The 14450-nt window shown below is 40.7% G+C and overlaps 1 non-coding gene and 1 pseudogene across 1 annotated transcript; both read right to left on the bottom strand.

The window, feature by feature from the left end:
• LOC105475000 (zinc finger protein 777-like) overlaps window positions 1–14450 on the bottom strand; it is a 149896-nt pseudogene that overhangs the window by 110291 nt on the left and 25155 nt on the right.
• On the bottom strand, window positions 4843–4949 carry LOC112425418 (U6 spliceosomal RNA). Its single transcript, XR_011622934.1, has one exon. It is a non-coding gene; the product is annotated as a U6 spliceosomal RNA (small nuclear RNA).

The following is a 14450-nucleotide window of genomic DNA, read 5'->3' as shown; positions in this document are numbered from 1 at the left end:
GGGCCCACTTTTTCTTTCTCTATACTTTGTCTCTGTGTCTCATTTCTTTTCTCAAGTCTCTCGTTCCACCTAACGAGAAACACCCACAGGTGTGGAGGGGCAGGCCACCCCTTCAGTCTCCTGGACACTGGTGCGGCCTTCTTAGTCTTACTCTCCTGTTCCGGACAACTGTCTTCCAGATCTGTCACTATCCGAGGGGTCCTAGGACAGGCAGTCACTACATACTTCTCCCAGCCACTCAGTTGTGACTGGGGAACTTTACTCTTTTCACATGCCTTTCTAATTATGCCTGAAAGCTCCACTCCTTTGTTAGGGAGAGACATTCTAGCAAAAACGGGCCATTATACATCTTAACATAGGAGAAGGAAAAAGGATTAATATATATACAGACTCTAAGTATGCTTACCTAGTCCTCCATGCCCACGCAGCAATATGGAGAGAAAGGGAATTCCTCACTTCCGAGGGAACACCTATCAAGCATCAGGAAGCCATTAGGAGATTATTATTGGCTGTACAGAAACCTAAAGAGGTGGCAGTCATACACTGCTGGGGTGATCAGAAAGGAAAGGGAAGGGAAATAGAAGGGAACCACCAAGCGTATATTGAAACCAAGAAGAGCCACAAGGCAGGACCCTCCATTACAAATGCTTATAGAAGGACCCCTAGTATGGGGTAATCCCCTCCAGGAAACCAAGCCCCAGTACTCAGCAGAAGAAATAGAATGGGGAACCTCACGAGGACATAGTTCCCTCCCCCACAGGATGGCTAAGCACCGAAGAAGGAAAAATACTTTTGCCTGCAGCTAACCAATGGAAATTACTTAAAACCCTTCACTAGACCTTTCACTTAGGCATTGATAGCACCCATCAGATGGCCAAATCATTATTTACTGGACCAGGACTTTTCAAAACTATCAAGCAGATAGTCAGGGCCTGTGAAGTGTGCCAAAGAAATAATCCCCTGTACTTCAGGCCATACATTTCAATCCCTGTATCTTTAACCTCCTTGTGAAGTTTGTGTCTTCCAGAATCGAAGCTGTAAAACTACAAATAATTCTTCAAATGGAGCCCCAGATGCAGTCCATGACTAAGATCTACCGCAGACCCCTGGACTGACCTGCTAGCCCATGCTCCAATGTTGATGACATCGAAGGCACCCCTCCTGAGGAAATCTCAACTGCACGACCCCTACTATGCCCCAATTCAGCAGGAAGCAGTTAAGAGCGGTCGTTGGCCAACCTCCTCAACAGCACTTGGGTTTTCCTGTTGAGAAGGGGTACTAAGAGACAGGACTAGTTGGCTTTCCAAGGCCAACTAAGACTTCCTAAGCCTAGCTGGGGAGGGTGACTCCATCTACCTTTAAACGCGTGGCTTGTAACTCAGCTCACACCTGACCAATCAGGTAGTAAGGAGGGCTCACTAAAATACAACTTAGGTTAAAAGCAGGAGATAAAGAAATAGTCAAATCATATATCGCCTGAGAGCACAGGGAGAGGGACAATGATCAGGATATAAACCCAGGCATTCAAGCAGACAGCGGCAACCCACTTTGGGTCTCCTCCCGTATATGGAAGCTCTGTTTTCACTCTATTAAATCTTGCAACTGCACACTCTTCTGGTCTGTGTTTGTTACGGCTCGAGCTGAGCTTTCACTTGCCATCCACCACTGCTGTTCACCACTGTCCCAGACCCGCCGTTGACTTCCACCCCTCTGGATCCAGCAGGGTGTCCATTGCACTCCTGATCCAGCGAGGTGCCCATTGCTGCTCCCAATTGGGCTAAAGGCTCGCCACTGTTCCTGCATGGCTAAGTGCCCAGGTTCTTCCTAGTTGAGCTGAACACTAGTTGGTGGGTTCCACAGTTCTCTTCTGTGACCCACAGCTTCTAATAGAGCTATAACACTCACCATATGGCCCAAGGTTCCATTCCTTGGAATCCGTGAGGCCAAGAACCTCAGGTCAGAGAATAAAAGGCTTGCTCCCACTTGGGAGTGGCCCATCCCATCTTGGGAGTGGCCCACCACCATCTTGGGAGCGGCCTACCACCATCTTGGGAGCTCTAAGAACAAAGATCTGCCTGTAATACTGGTTCCAATCCAAGATCTACCTGGTCTAATTTCAAGACAAAAATTCCTTCTCTGAAGGAGAATTGCCACTTGCTGAATAAGGCATTGATTTGCACCAAGAATTTGCAATCCTCCCTGATGATTGTCCTGTCCTGGCTTGTCACAAACCCATTTCAGTATCCTGAGTGGCCACAGACACTGAACACTGAGCTCTATTGGGTATTAGAGTCAAATGGCAGAAGTGACCCAGCTACAGAGTCTTCCCCTGTTCTTGGCCCCACTTAATTCTGGCACACAAAGTCTCCAATTTCTCCATATCCTCTCCAACACCTATAAATGGGCTGAGAAAGTACAAACAAATGTAGTGTAGGCAATTTCCCCCCATCCCACCAAAGCAAAGAGGCTTATCAAATGCTATGCCTCTCTCTTAGTGCTAATGATGGCTGTGGGAAGGGTTAGGACAATGTTTACTAATTCATCATTCACATGAGAGCAGTAACCTGACAATCTCCAAACCACTAGATATGCAGAAACCTCACTGAGGTGTCAGGTACATGTTATTTTATGCAATTTTTCTCCCATTCCCTGGCACTCTTGTGCCTTATCAGGGCATCTAGACTACTTTATATTTGGTATTCTCTGGGTCCTAGAAGAATACTATCAATATGAAGGCACACTGTGGTGTCCTATGGGATAATGGCTAAGTTCCCTATGGACCAAATTGTGGCACTAAGCTACAGTCAGTGTAACTCAGGGGCAAGACAGTGAAGATGCACCTAAAAAGCAAAAACAAATTGCTTCTAATGCCTTCTGCTTACTAGTATTGAGACAATATACATTAAATCAATATTTAATTTGGCAGACAGAATTAGGATTACCACATAACCATTCATTATAAACCATCCCCATTCTCTAAGGTCCATCTATTTTCACCACTAAGTGGTAGACACAAATTGACAGGTGTTTGAAATATCCATCCTTGCAACTTTCAACTCTTTAATGGTAGCTACCATTTCTGAGACTTCTTCAGGAATGTGGCATTGATTTTCTTTTTCAATTTTTTTTTATTGTGGTAAAACACATTTACCGTTTTAACTGTAAGTTCGGAGATATTAAATACATTCATAATGCTGTGCAAACACCACAGCTATCCATCTCCAAAACTCTTTTCACCTTGTAAAACTGAAACTCGATACCCATTAAATAATAACTTCCCATTTCTTCCTCCTCTGAACCCCTGGCAACCACCATTCTACTTTGTTTTTATGACTTTGACTACTCTAAGTAGTTCATGTATGTGGAATAATAAAGTATTTGTATTTTTGTGACTGTTGTATTTTACTTAGCATAATGTCCTTGAGGTTCATCCAAGTTGTAGCATATGTCAGAATTTCCATCTTTTTACTGAGTAGTATTCCATTGTATGCATTTATTACATTTTGCTTATCCATTCATCCATCAATGGACAGTTGGGTTGCTTCCACATTTTAGCTATTGGAAATAACACCGCTATAAACATGAGTGTACAAATATCTCTTCAACACCCTGCTTTCAATTCTTCTGGGTATTACTCAGAAATGAATTGCTTGATCATATAGTAATTCAATTTTTAATTATTATAGGAACCATCATACTGTTTTCCACAGTGGCTTTACCATTTTACATTCCCAAAGATGGTACACAAAGGCTCCAATTTCTCCATATCCTCTCCAACACTTGTTATTTTCTGTTTTTGTAATAGTAGCCATCTTAATGGGTGTGAGGTAGTATTAATGGGTGTCATGGTGGTATTGCATGCATTTCTCTAATGATTACTGATGTTCAATGTCTTCATGTGATTATTGGCCATTTGTATATCTGTTTTGTAGAAATATCTATTCAAGTCCTGTGTCTATTTTTTAATGTTGTTTCATTGTTGAGTTTTAGGAGTTATATATATACTCTAGATATTAATCCCTTACCAGACTTATAATTTGCAAATATTTTATCCCATTCTGTGAGTTGACTTTTTACTCTATGGACAGGTTTTTTTTTTTTTTTTTTTTCTGAGATGGAGTCTTGCTCTTGTTGCCCAGGCTGGAGTGCAACGGCATGATCTTGGCTCACTGCAACCTCTGCCTCCCGGGTTCAAGTGATTCTCCTGCCTCAGCCTCCCAAGTAGCTGGGATTACAGGTACCTGCCACCAAGCTCGGCTAATTTTTGTATTTTTAATAGAGACAGGGTTTTGCCATGTTGGCCAGGCTGGTCTTGAACTCCTGACTTCATGATCTGCCTGTCTCAGCCTCCCAAAGTGCTGGGATTACAGTCATCAGCCACCACACCTGGCCTGGATAGTGTCTTTTGATGCATACAATTTCAAATTTTTCGTGCAGCTCAATTTGTCTATTATTTCTTTTGTTGTCTGTGCCTTTGTTATCACATCCAAGAAATCACTGCCAAATCTAATGTTGTAAAGTTTTTACCCTATATGTGCTCTTTTTTTTTTTTTTTTTTTTTTTTTGAGACGGAGTCTCGCTGTGTGGCCCAGGCTGGAGTGCAGTGGCCCGATCTCGGCTCACTGCAAGCTCCACCTCCTGGGTTCACGCCATTCTCCCGCCTCAGCCTCCGAGTAGCTGGGACTACAGGCGCCCGCCACCACGCCCGGCTAGTTTTTTGCATTTTTAGTAGAGATGGGGTTTCACCGTGTTAGCCAGGATGGTCTTGATCTCCTGACCTCGTGATCCACCTCGGCCTCCCAAAGTGCTGGGATTACAGGCTTGAGCCACCGTGCCCGGCCAAAAAATATGGAATGCTTCACGAATTTGAGTGTCATCCTTGCACAGGGGCCATGCTAATCTTCTCTGTATCGTTCCAATTTTAGTATATGTGCTGCCGAAGCGAGCACTATGTGCTTCTAAGAGTTGCATTCTTTTACTTTTACCTTTAGGTATTTGATCCATTTTGAGCTAATTTTTGTATATGATATAATAATGAAGTTAACAACTTCTAGGATATTTCTAGGATATCTATTCTATTCCATTGGTCTGTATGTCTATCTTTTTGCCATTACAACAATTTTGATTATTGTAGCTTTGCAGCAAGTTTTGTCATGAAGTATGAGTCCTCTAACTTTGTTCTTTTTCAAGATCATTATAGTTATTTGGGGTCCCTTGAGATTTCATAGGAACTTTAGGATACATTTTTCCATTTGTGAAAAACAAAAGCTTTTGGGATTTTGATGGGATTTTTGGTGATTTTAATCTACAGATAATTGCATTATATCTGTAGATTTTTGGGGGTAGTATTAACATCTTAACAATATTAAGCCTTCCAATCTATAAACATGGGATGAGTGTTTCCATTTACTGACATCATCTTTAACTACTTTCAGCAAAGTTTTTGTAGTCGTTTTTTTAAAATCCTAAAACTTCCAAGGCCATGTCTTTTGCCACCTTGGTTAATTTCTATTTTATTCTTTTTGAAACTATTATAAATGGAATTGTTTTCATAATTTCCTTCCAGATTGCTCATTGTTAGTGTATAGAAATGCAAGTGATTATTGTATGTTGGCTTTGTATCCTGCTATTTTGCTGAATTCATTTATTAGTTCTAACAGTTTTTTGTGGAATCTTTAGGGTCTTCTACATATAGATCATACCATCTTTAAGCAGAGATAGTTTTATTTCTTCCTTTCCAACTTGGATGTCTTTTATTCCTTTTCCATGACTAATTGCTCTGGCTAGAACTTCCAGGACTATGTTGAATAGAAGCAGTGAAAGTGAGCATTCTTTTCTTATTGCTGATCTTAGAGGAAAATTTTCAGTCTTTCAATGTTTGATGTAATATGATGATTGCTGTGGGTTTTTCACATATGGCTTTTATTGTGCTGAAGTAGTTTCCTTCTATTCCTAGTTTGTTGAGTGTTTTTTAAATCATGAAAGGATGCTGAATTTTGTCAAATGCTTTTTCTGCATTAACCAAGATGATCACACAGTTTTTTTCCTTCATTCTGTTAATGTGATTATTATGATTGATTTTCATATGTTGAACCATCCTTGCATTCCAAAAATAAATCCCCCTTTGTCAATTCTGTCATGGTGTATAATCCTTTTAATATGCTGCTGAATTTAATTTGCTAGTATTTTGTTGAGGATATCTGCATTAATGTTCATAAGGAATATTGTATGTAGATTTCTTTTCTCATAGTGTCTTTGTCTGGCTTTCCTAACAAGGGCAACGCTGCCTCATAGAATGAGTTAGGCAATGTTCCAATTTCTTCAACTTTTTGGAAATATTTGAGGACTGGTATTAGTTTTTCCTTAAATACTTGGCAGAATTAACACATTAAATCAGAAGATTTGGGACTTTTTCTTTGTCAGGAGATTTTCAATTAGAGATTCAATCTCCTTACTTGTTATAGTTCTATATAGATTTTCTATTTCTTTGTGATTTTTGTCTTGGTAGGTTTTGTGTTTCTCTGCATTGATTTTTACTCATTTGATAAGGAGACAGCCTCCAGCCTACCAAATAATTCTTACTCCATGGACCAGAGTTCTAATATGAAGGTTGTGCCACATTCTATGTATTCCAAACTAGCATTCAAAATACGTGAAATAGTCATTAGATGAGTTTAGGGGTCCACCAGACCAATGAGGCATATAAAATACAATTCTCACTTGTTCTATAAGGCTCTGTTCTGACAAGAACAGAGAACTGCTGTGGCTTTCCATAGGTGGCTAGAAATTATTGTGAATTCAGATGCAGTATCCAAAATAACCCTAAAATCTGTGTCTATTACCCTTTCTATAATGAATAGTTTTCCAGGTAAATGGCTGCAGGTGCTGTGGGGGATGCTAAAGGGAAGATTTATAATGTCATGAAAAGGTGCTATAGACTGAATGTTTGTGTTCCCACAAAATGTATATGTTGAAACCCTAACCCCAAGTGGGATGTATTAGGTGGGACCTTTGGGAGGTAATTGGGATTAGATGGGTTATGAAGGTGGAGACCCCATGATGAGATTAATGTCCTCAAATAATAGTAGTAAAACCAAACAGGCTTCTCCTACTCTACTCTAAACACTCAATACTTCACTTCGGACACGAAATATGTGGAGGTTTTTCCTCTACACACCAAGCAATTCTCCAGCAGATACCAACTGGGTATCCTATAATTCAATAATGAAGTCTTGACACTATTCTACCTGGAGATAGTGTCAGATTTCACAGGGTAAGGGCTCAGTCTCATGAGACTGACCCCACTTCATATGCTAATGGAAAGTCCCAGGTTGTGACCTGTGCTTCTGACTGCCAGCTATAAATCAGGATTCCTATGATCCCCTCCTCAGGTTCAATAATTTGCTAGGATGGCTGACAGAAATCAAATAAATAGTTTACTTATGTTTTCCCATGTATTATAAAGGATACAACTCAGCAACAGCCAAACAGAAGAGATGCAAAGGACTGGATATAGGCATAAGCTTCCATGCCCTCTCCAGATGTGCCATCCTCCAGGCACTTACAGGTGTTCAGCAATCCAGAAGCTCTCTGAACTCTGTCCTTTGGGGTTTTGATGTAGGCTTCATTACATAGGAATGATTGAGTAAATCATTGTCCATTGGTGACCAACTCAACCTTCAACCCCTCTCCCCTTTCTGGAGGTCAGGGTGTGGGGCTGACAGTTCCCACTCTTAAATGACATAATTGGTCCTCTGGCAATCAACACCCAGTCTGAGGCTATCAAGAGCCCCAACCAACCAGTCATCTTATTAGCATACAAAAAGACACATATTACTTCAGAGATCCCAGGGGTTTTAGGAGCTTTATGCCAGGAAGGGGAAAAGTGGACCAAGTATGTATTTTTAATTTTGTCACAGTCCTTATAAGAAGAGAAATAGACTAGAGCTCACTCTTTCTGCCAGGTGAGGATACAGCAAGAAAGTGTCCCTCTGTAAGACAAGAGAGGGCCCACATCAAGAACTGAATTGGCCAGCACCTTTGTTACTAGAAAAAGATCCCAATCCAGACCCCAAGAAATGGTTTTTGGCTCTCACACAAGAAAGAATTCAGGGTGAGTCCACAGAGTAAAGTGAAAGTGAGTTTCTCAGAGAAGAAACAAAACAAAAGAATGGCTACTTCACAGGCAGAGCAACCCAAAGGCTGCTGGTTGGTTATTTTTATGGTTTTTACTGATTATATGCTAAGCAAGGGGTGAATTATTCATGAGTTTTCCACAAGAGGGGTGGGCAATTCCCAGAACTAAGAGTGTCTCCCCTTTTTAAACAATATAGGGTAACTTCCAGACATTGCCATAGCATTTGTAAACTGTGATGGTGCTAGTGGGAGTGTTTTTTAACATGCTAATGCATTATAATTAGCATATAATGAGCAGTGAGGACCACCAGAGGTCACTTTCATTGCTATTTTAGTTTTGGCAGGTTTTGGCTGGCTTCTTCACTGCTGCGACCTGTATCTTGTGCTGACCTCCTCTCTCATCCTGTGATAAGAATTCCCAGGAATGCAGCCCAGCAGTTCTCAGCCTCATTTTACCCAGCCCCTATTCAAGAGTCACTCGGGTTTGAACTCCTCTGACATATTTCCCCCTCTCCCTTTTATAAGGGAACCTTTAATTTTAAGGGTTGCAGAGGGCTGAAGATCCATATTCTGTAGCTTCTTCGCTGAATAGGGGTGGTAGTACTTCTTCCTATTAGGTCTCTTGTATTCCGAGTAGGGAGGAATTCAGTCAGAAAGCATCAGTATGGAGAAAGGTATTCATAACTCTGAATCCCAACAAAATATGATATTTGGAAGCTTAATAAGTGTTCAATTTAAGAAAACATCAACTAAGGTTATCCTGCATTCTTACACAAAGAGTAAAGCAGTAATATAAATCAATAAGAAGGCTTTTCATGAACTGGAAAATTGTTGGAATCAAGCTGATATAAAGTTGCTAGACAATTCTAATATATGTCCAGAATAAGAATACTGATCCAGATTTTTACATTACCCATCCCTCTTGTTTCCTCTGAGCAGCAGCCAGAAATCAGTGATTGATTCATAGGAATAAGCAGGGTCAGTCTTAATTGCAAAAAAAACTCAAAAACAATAGATGAGACTAGAATCTAATAAGAAGTGTATCATAGTTTTTGAAACATAGTTTTTCTCTATCTAGTCCCCATTTTTATTTTTAAAAAATCATGGCAAGACTGATTTGTTTGCAAAATAAGTTTTAGTCTTATTATACTTGGGCTGATTATTTGTATAAAGAACAGCAAGAATAATTATTTGCCATATACGCTCCTTTTAAATTGACTTTGGTGGAACTTTGTTCCATTAAAAAAGAAAAAAAAAGGGAAATCTCCTATCAGACTTTTTAAAGCCATGAGCACAACCATGGGTTTGTGTCTGCAAGTACCCACATGAGTTGGGTAAATTCTCCTTCTCTTGAGGTACTAAAATAACTTGGGGGCTGCTGAGCCTGTCAGAAAGTGACATTCTTTACTCACTACAGGTCAGGAAACTTGTACAGGGATTTCATATGCAAAGTATGAGACCAGTTTTCCCAAAGGGCTTTTACTCGCTCTGTAAGCCAACTTTGAATCCCTAAAGCAGTATGTTTGTATCTGAAAGCATGCCACTCCAGTCAAAGCCTTGTAAAATAACCAGTGTCTCCAACTGCGTCCTGTTATAAAAGAAAACAGATTCTTACAGTCCTTATGTAAAAAACTACATTGTCATACACTGAAGGTTTTAACATGAAGTTTATCCTGTCTAACTTAAAACATTTTAACCCTCTCTAGGCAAAACTACAATGACAACAACAACCCACATTCCTACAACAACAACCCACGTTCCAACAACAACAACAACCCACGTTCCTATGCCTCATTATAATCTTTCACCAAAAACACATTTTACTTTCCTTATACACCTTGCATGTAAAACTATTTCTCCAGTAGTCTTAATTATATATGTTACAATGTTTACTCTTAGCAACTTTTATTTTTGGTGAGAAACCTGTTAAGTAAGCAATTTTCATTATGTAAAAGGTGTGGAGCCCAGGACGCCAGACAGAAGTGCAGAAAAAATCTGACTCTTTCCATCCCATAGTGGGCATGGCCAACTCCACATGTCCCCAGGCCTTAGCTAGAATTTAATGGGTCCAAAGCAGGAAGTTGAACAATTATCAAAAGTCAAAGAAGTCGTTATGTAGCTTAGTAAACACAGTATATGACCTGCCTATTCTAGACCAAATATCTACATTTTGAAGACATTTTAATTTTACCAATAATTTTTAAAACTCTTTATTTCCTAAAGATTACTAAAGGCACGTGAACTAAAAGGCATCAAATTTTCTATTTTTCTAACAAGATATTTGATTTAAGTGCTTGTTATTTTTAAGCCAATTAATCAGAGCTCTTTCATATTTTTTAAGAGTAAAACATCACACACAACACATAAATACATAGACAGACAGACATAAGCAGATCTGGTATTGTTTCAAAGCTTTTCTTTCCTATTTTCATGCTGAATTCTGGGTCCCCAAAAAGAGGGAAGTGCTACAGGACCAGAAAGTGCAATGCTTTTACTATGCATTTTACTTCCAAGCCATTCCCCTGAAGCTGGTGGGCCACCCAAAGCCAAGCAGCCTATTTCCTATGGAACTTTCACCTCTCTGGGGGTGGGGGTCGGGGGAAAGGTTTTCATACTTTCCAGGCAGCCAAAAGCATGCTTCTCAGATCCAAACATGCAAAGAGCCAAGTATCCCCCCATAACTGCCATTATCCATCTCTAAAAGTATATTTTCTACCTAGCTATTATACACCAAAACTAAAAGCTCTCTCATAGTGCAGAGTAATTTCTGATACCCCCAAAAGTAAAAAAAATGCTAGGTAGCACAATGCAAAACAGAACAGAGCTTTAGATTTTGAGAGGCATCTATCTACTTTCAATTTCTGGGGTTCCAAGAGGAAACTAGAGGCTTTTCCAAAAACAGGGACTGTGGCACCTCCTCTGTTTTTCCCAAGGAGTCCTAGGCTGTTAGAAATTATCTTAGTTCCCTTCATATGAGCATCAAGAGTGGCAAGACGACAAAATGGAGAAAAATAATTCAGTGTACTCAGAAAAAAAAAACACCTTTTTTTCAGAAAAACAAGATCCAAGAAAAGAAGAAAACATAAATGCCTCTTAAATATATGTGTAGCTGGCATATCTGTTTTTAATTAAGCTGACTTTTAACCAAATCTCTTATTCCCAGACTCCATCCAGGACAAAGAGTCAATATTTCTGGCTTTTCAGTTTTACTAAAGGTAACCTCTGAGGTGAAACCAATAAACCTAACTAAGGTATATAAGTTATACCATAAGTTATGACTTAACTATGGTATACAAGATATTTTGTAAGAAGTGGTAAGCAGTTTTTACAAGATCTAGAATCTCCAAAGGTAGCTCAGAGAAAAGAAAATTCAAGATAGGAAGTTAGAAGTTGTTCACACATGGGAAAATAATCAATAAATGGCAAAAATCACACACATAGGCCGGGCACGGTGGCTCATGCCTGTAATCCTAACACTTTGGTAGGCGGAGGCGGGCGGATCACCTGAGGTCGGGAGTTCAAGATCAGCCTGACCCCATCTCTACTAAAAATACAAAATTAGCTGGGTGTGGTGGCACATGGCTGTAATCTCAGCTACTTCTTGGGAGGCTGAGGCAGGAGAATCACTTGAACCCAGGAGGTGGAGGTTGCAGTGAGTCAAGATCGCTCCATTGCACTCCAGCCTGGGCAACAAAAGCAAAACTCACTCTTAAAAAAAAAGAAAAGAAAAGAAAAGAAAAAAAGAAAAAAATATCACACATGTATCAAAGCAGAAATGACTCATTCCCTAAGCTGGGAGTTGAACCCGGGACACCACTGTAAAAAGACAAAGCCTTAGCTACTGAGCTACGGCATTAGGTTGTTTCTAGTGTTCTTCCCAGAAGGAGCCCACAGCAGCCAATCTTGAGCTTGCAAAGGTTTGTTACTGTTGAAGATAATTTTTAGGGCTAACTATGATATAAACCCCCAAAATCCCATCCTCCAGTTGGCAGAAGTCAAAAGAAAGTACTTCCACATAGTCACAAGGTCAAGCTCCCAAGGACATAAAACAAAACCAGAGGAAAATCTCATCCAGTTTTTGTTTCAGGGACCTGCAGCAAAGTCTGTAACTGACCAGTTTGCTAGGTTGGCTTGAACAGTGGGCTTCGGTCCTACACCCACATTTTATCCTTTGGATCCCTTTTTATGATAGAACAACAAAGACAAATTCATAGCACAAAGTACACCAGATTTGCTACAGCCTAAGAATAGCTTCACAAACCCTTTTTCCCATTAATCAAAACCTTGCAGAGGAGACAGTGACTTTTATCATTCATTCAACTGGTTTACATAGAAAGAGAGAGTCCAGAAGTCTAATTGGTAAGAAATTCTTGCCCTATTGCCAGCATGCTAGATTTCCGGGTTCCCTTTCTCTAAGTGGCTTTGATGGACTTGCTTGTTGCACCATGGCTATGGGGGTTAAGCCACATTACAAAGGAACCATAGGCAAAAAGCCTCTCAATTTTGCAAGATACCACCCAACTGGCTGGATAGGGAAACCAAATGACCATTTTCCTTTCCAGTTGCAGCAAAATATGTGTGAAAAAACACAGACACTAGCCACCCTGCTCAGTCCCCAAAATCAACCTAGCAAGGCTCAAACTTGCCCCCGTTGGTCCATGTTGTCTTTGATCCACTCAAAGTGGAGTGGAATGATCTCTAACTAGGAGTTTCAACATGTGGTCTCTGGGCAAGATGGAACAGCAGACAGTCGCTCTGAGTGAAAGAAAAGATAGAAAAGGGAAAGGCGAGACAGAGAGAGGGAGGAAAGGGAAAGGAAGAAAGTGCTTCTTGCAGGGAGGCAGGGGAGGTGAGGAGCTCAGGAAGGCTAGAGAAAGACCCATTCATCGCAGCTATACTGAATCAAAAGTTCAGGAAGCTGCTTATCAGTCAGGAAGGAATCTTTTCCAGCAGTTCCATCAGCTCTCAAGTTTCCCCCTTTCAGGGGAAAAAAGCTCCCCGTGCCTCGTGACCCTGTATATGCTCAGTCCTGTCACCCACAGCTGTTAGCAAAGAGTGCAAGGTGAATTAATCCAAAGAGAATAGCAATTAACATCCTGTAGAACAAAATCCATCCTTTATTTTTGAGACAGGGTCTCACTCTGCCACCCAGGATGGAGTGCAAGTGGTGCAACTACATCTCACTGCATCCTCAACTTCTCAGGCTCAGATAATTCTCCCACCTCAGCCTCACAAGTAGCTGGGACCACAGGCATGCACCACCACACCTGGCTAACTCTTTTTTTTTTTTTTTTTTTTTGGTAGAGATGGGGTTTCACCATCTTTCCCAGGCTAGTCTCAAACTCCTGGTCTCAAGAAATCTGCCTACCTCACCTTCCCAAAGTGCTGGCATTACAGATATGAGCCACCATGCCCAGCCTGAATTCATTTTTAACCAAGAGGGGCCTTACCAAGGGGGACCATATAGGGTATCTTCCAACATTGCCATGGCATTTGTAAACTGTCATGGTGCTGGTGGGAGTGTCTTTTAGCATGCTAATGCATGATTAACATATAGTGAACAGTGAGGACCACCAAAGGTCACTTTCATCGTCATTTTGGTTTTGGTGGGTTTTGGCCAGCTTCTTGACTACATCCTGTTCTATCAGCAGGGTCCTTATGACCTATATCTTGTGTCAACCTCCTATCTCATCTTGTGACTAAGAATGCCCAACCTCCTGGGATTGTAGCTCAGCAGGTCTCAGTCTCTTTTTACCTAGCCCGTATTCAAGATGGAGTCACTCTGGTTTGAATGCCTCTGACAACTTGATCTTAAACTTCCCAGCCATCACAACTGTAAGGAATAAAGTCCTATCGTTTAAGCCACTCAATCTATGGGATTTTTGTTACAGCAGTCTGAAGTAAGACACAAGGACTCCCTCAATTTTACCCAAGATCCTCTTTATTCCAGGAAAATTGAGTCTGGGAATGAACTCAGTTTAGGCAATTTGGTCAGAGGCAAAGATTTTCCACCTCGTTGGCTCTTGTCCAACCTCTATTCACCATACCTGGGATTAACTACAAGTAGGATTCTAGTGGCAGGACCAGGACAAGGGGGACCCCAGGTAACCATGCAGGTTTCCCCTTTTTTCTTTTTTCATTTCTAAGGACTTGTTGACCTAGAGAAATAAGCTGAGTCACAAAATATAATATTAAGTTAATACTTGAGCCAAAGTGAGCACAGCTGTCCAGGAAATGCTTCCAAGTTGCCTTGGGATATGCTCCATTTTTTGTAATAAGCAGGTTTTTTTTTTTTTTTTTTGAGACGGAGTTTC

Source organism: Macaca nemestrina, chromosome 4 (assembly GCF_043159975.1).
Source record: "Macaca nemestrina isolate mMacNem1 chromosome 4, mMacNem.hap1, whole genome shotgun sequence".
Lineage (NCBI taxonomy): Eukaryota > Metazoa > Chordata > Mammalia > Primates > Cercopithecidae > Macaca > Macaca nemestrina.
The sequence above is the reverse complement of the archived record's forward strand: the minus strand, read 5'-3'. Positions and strand labels throughout refer to the sequence as shown.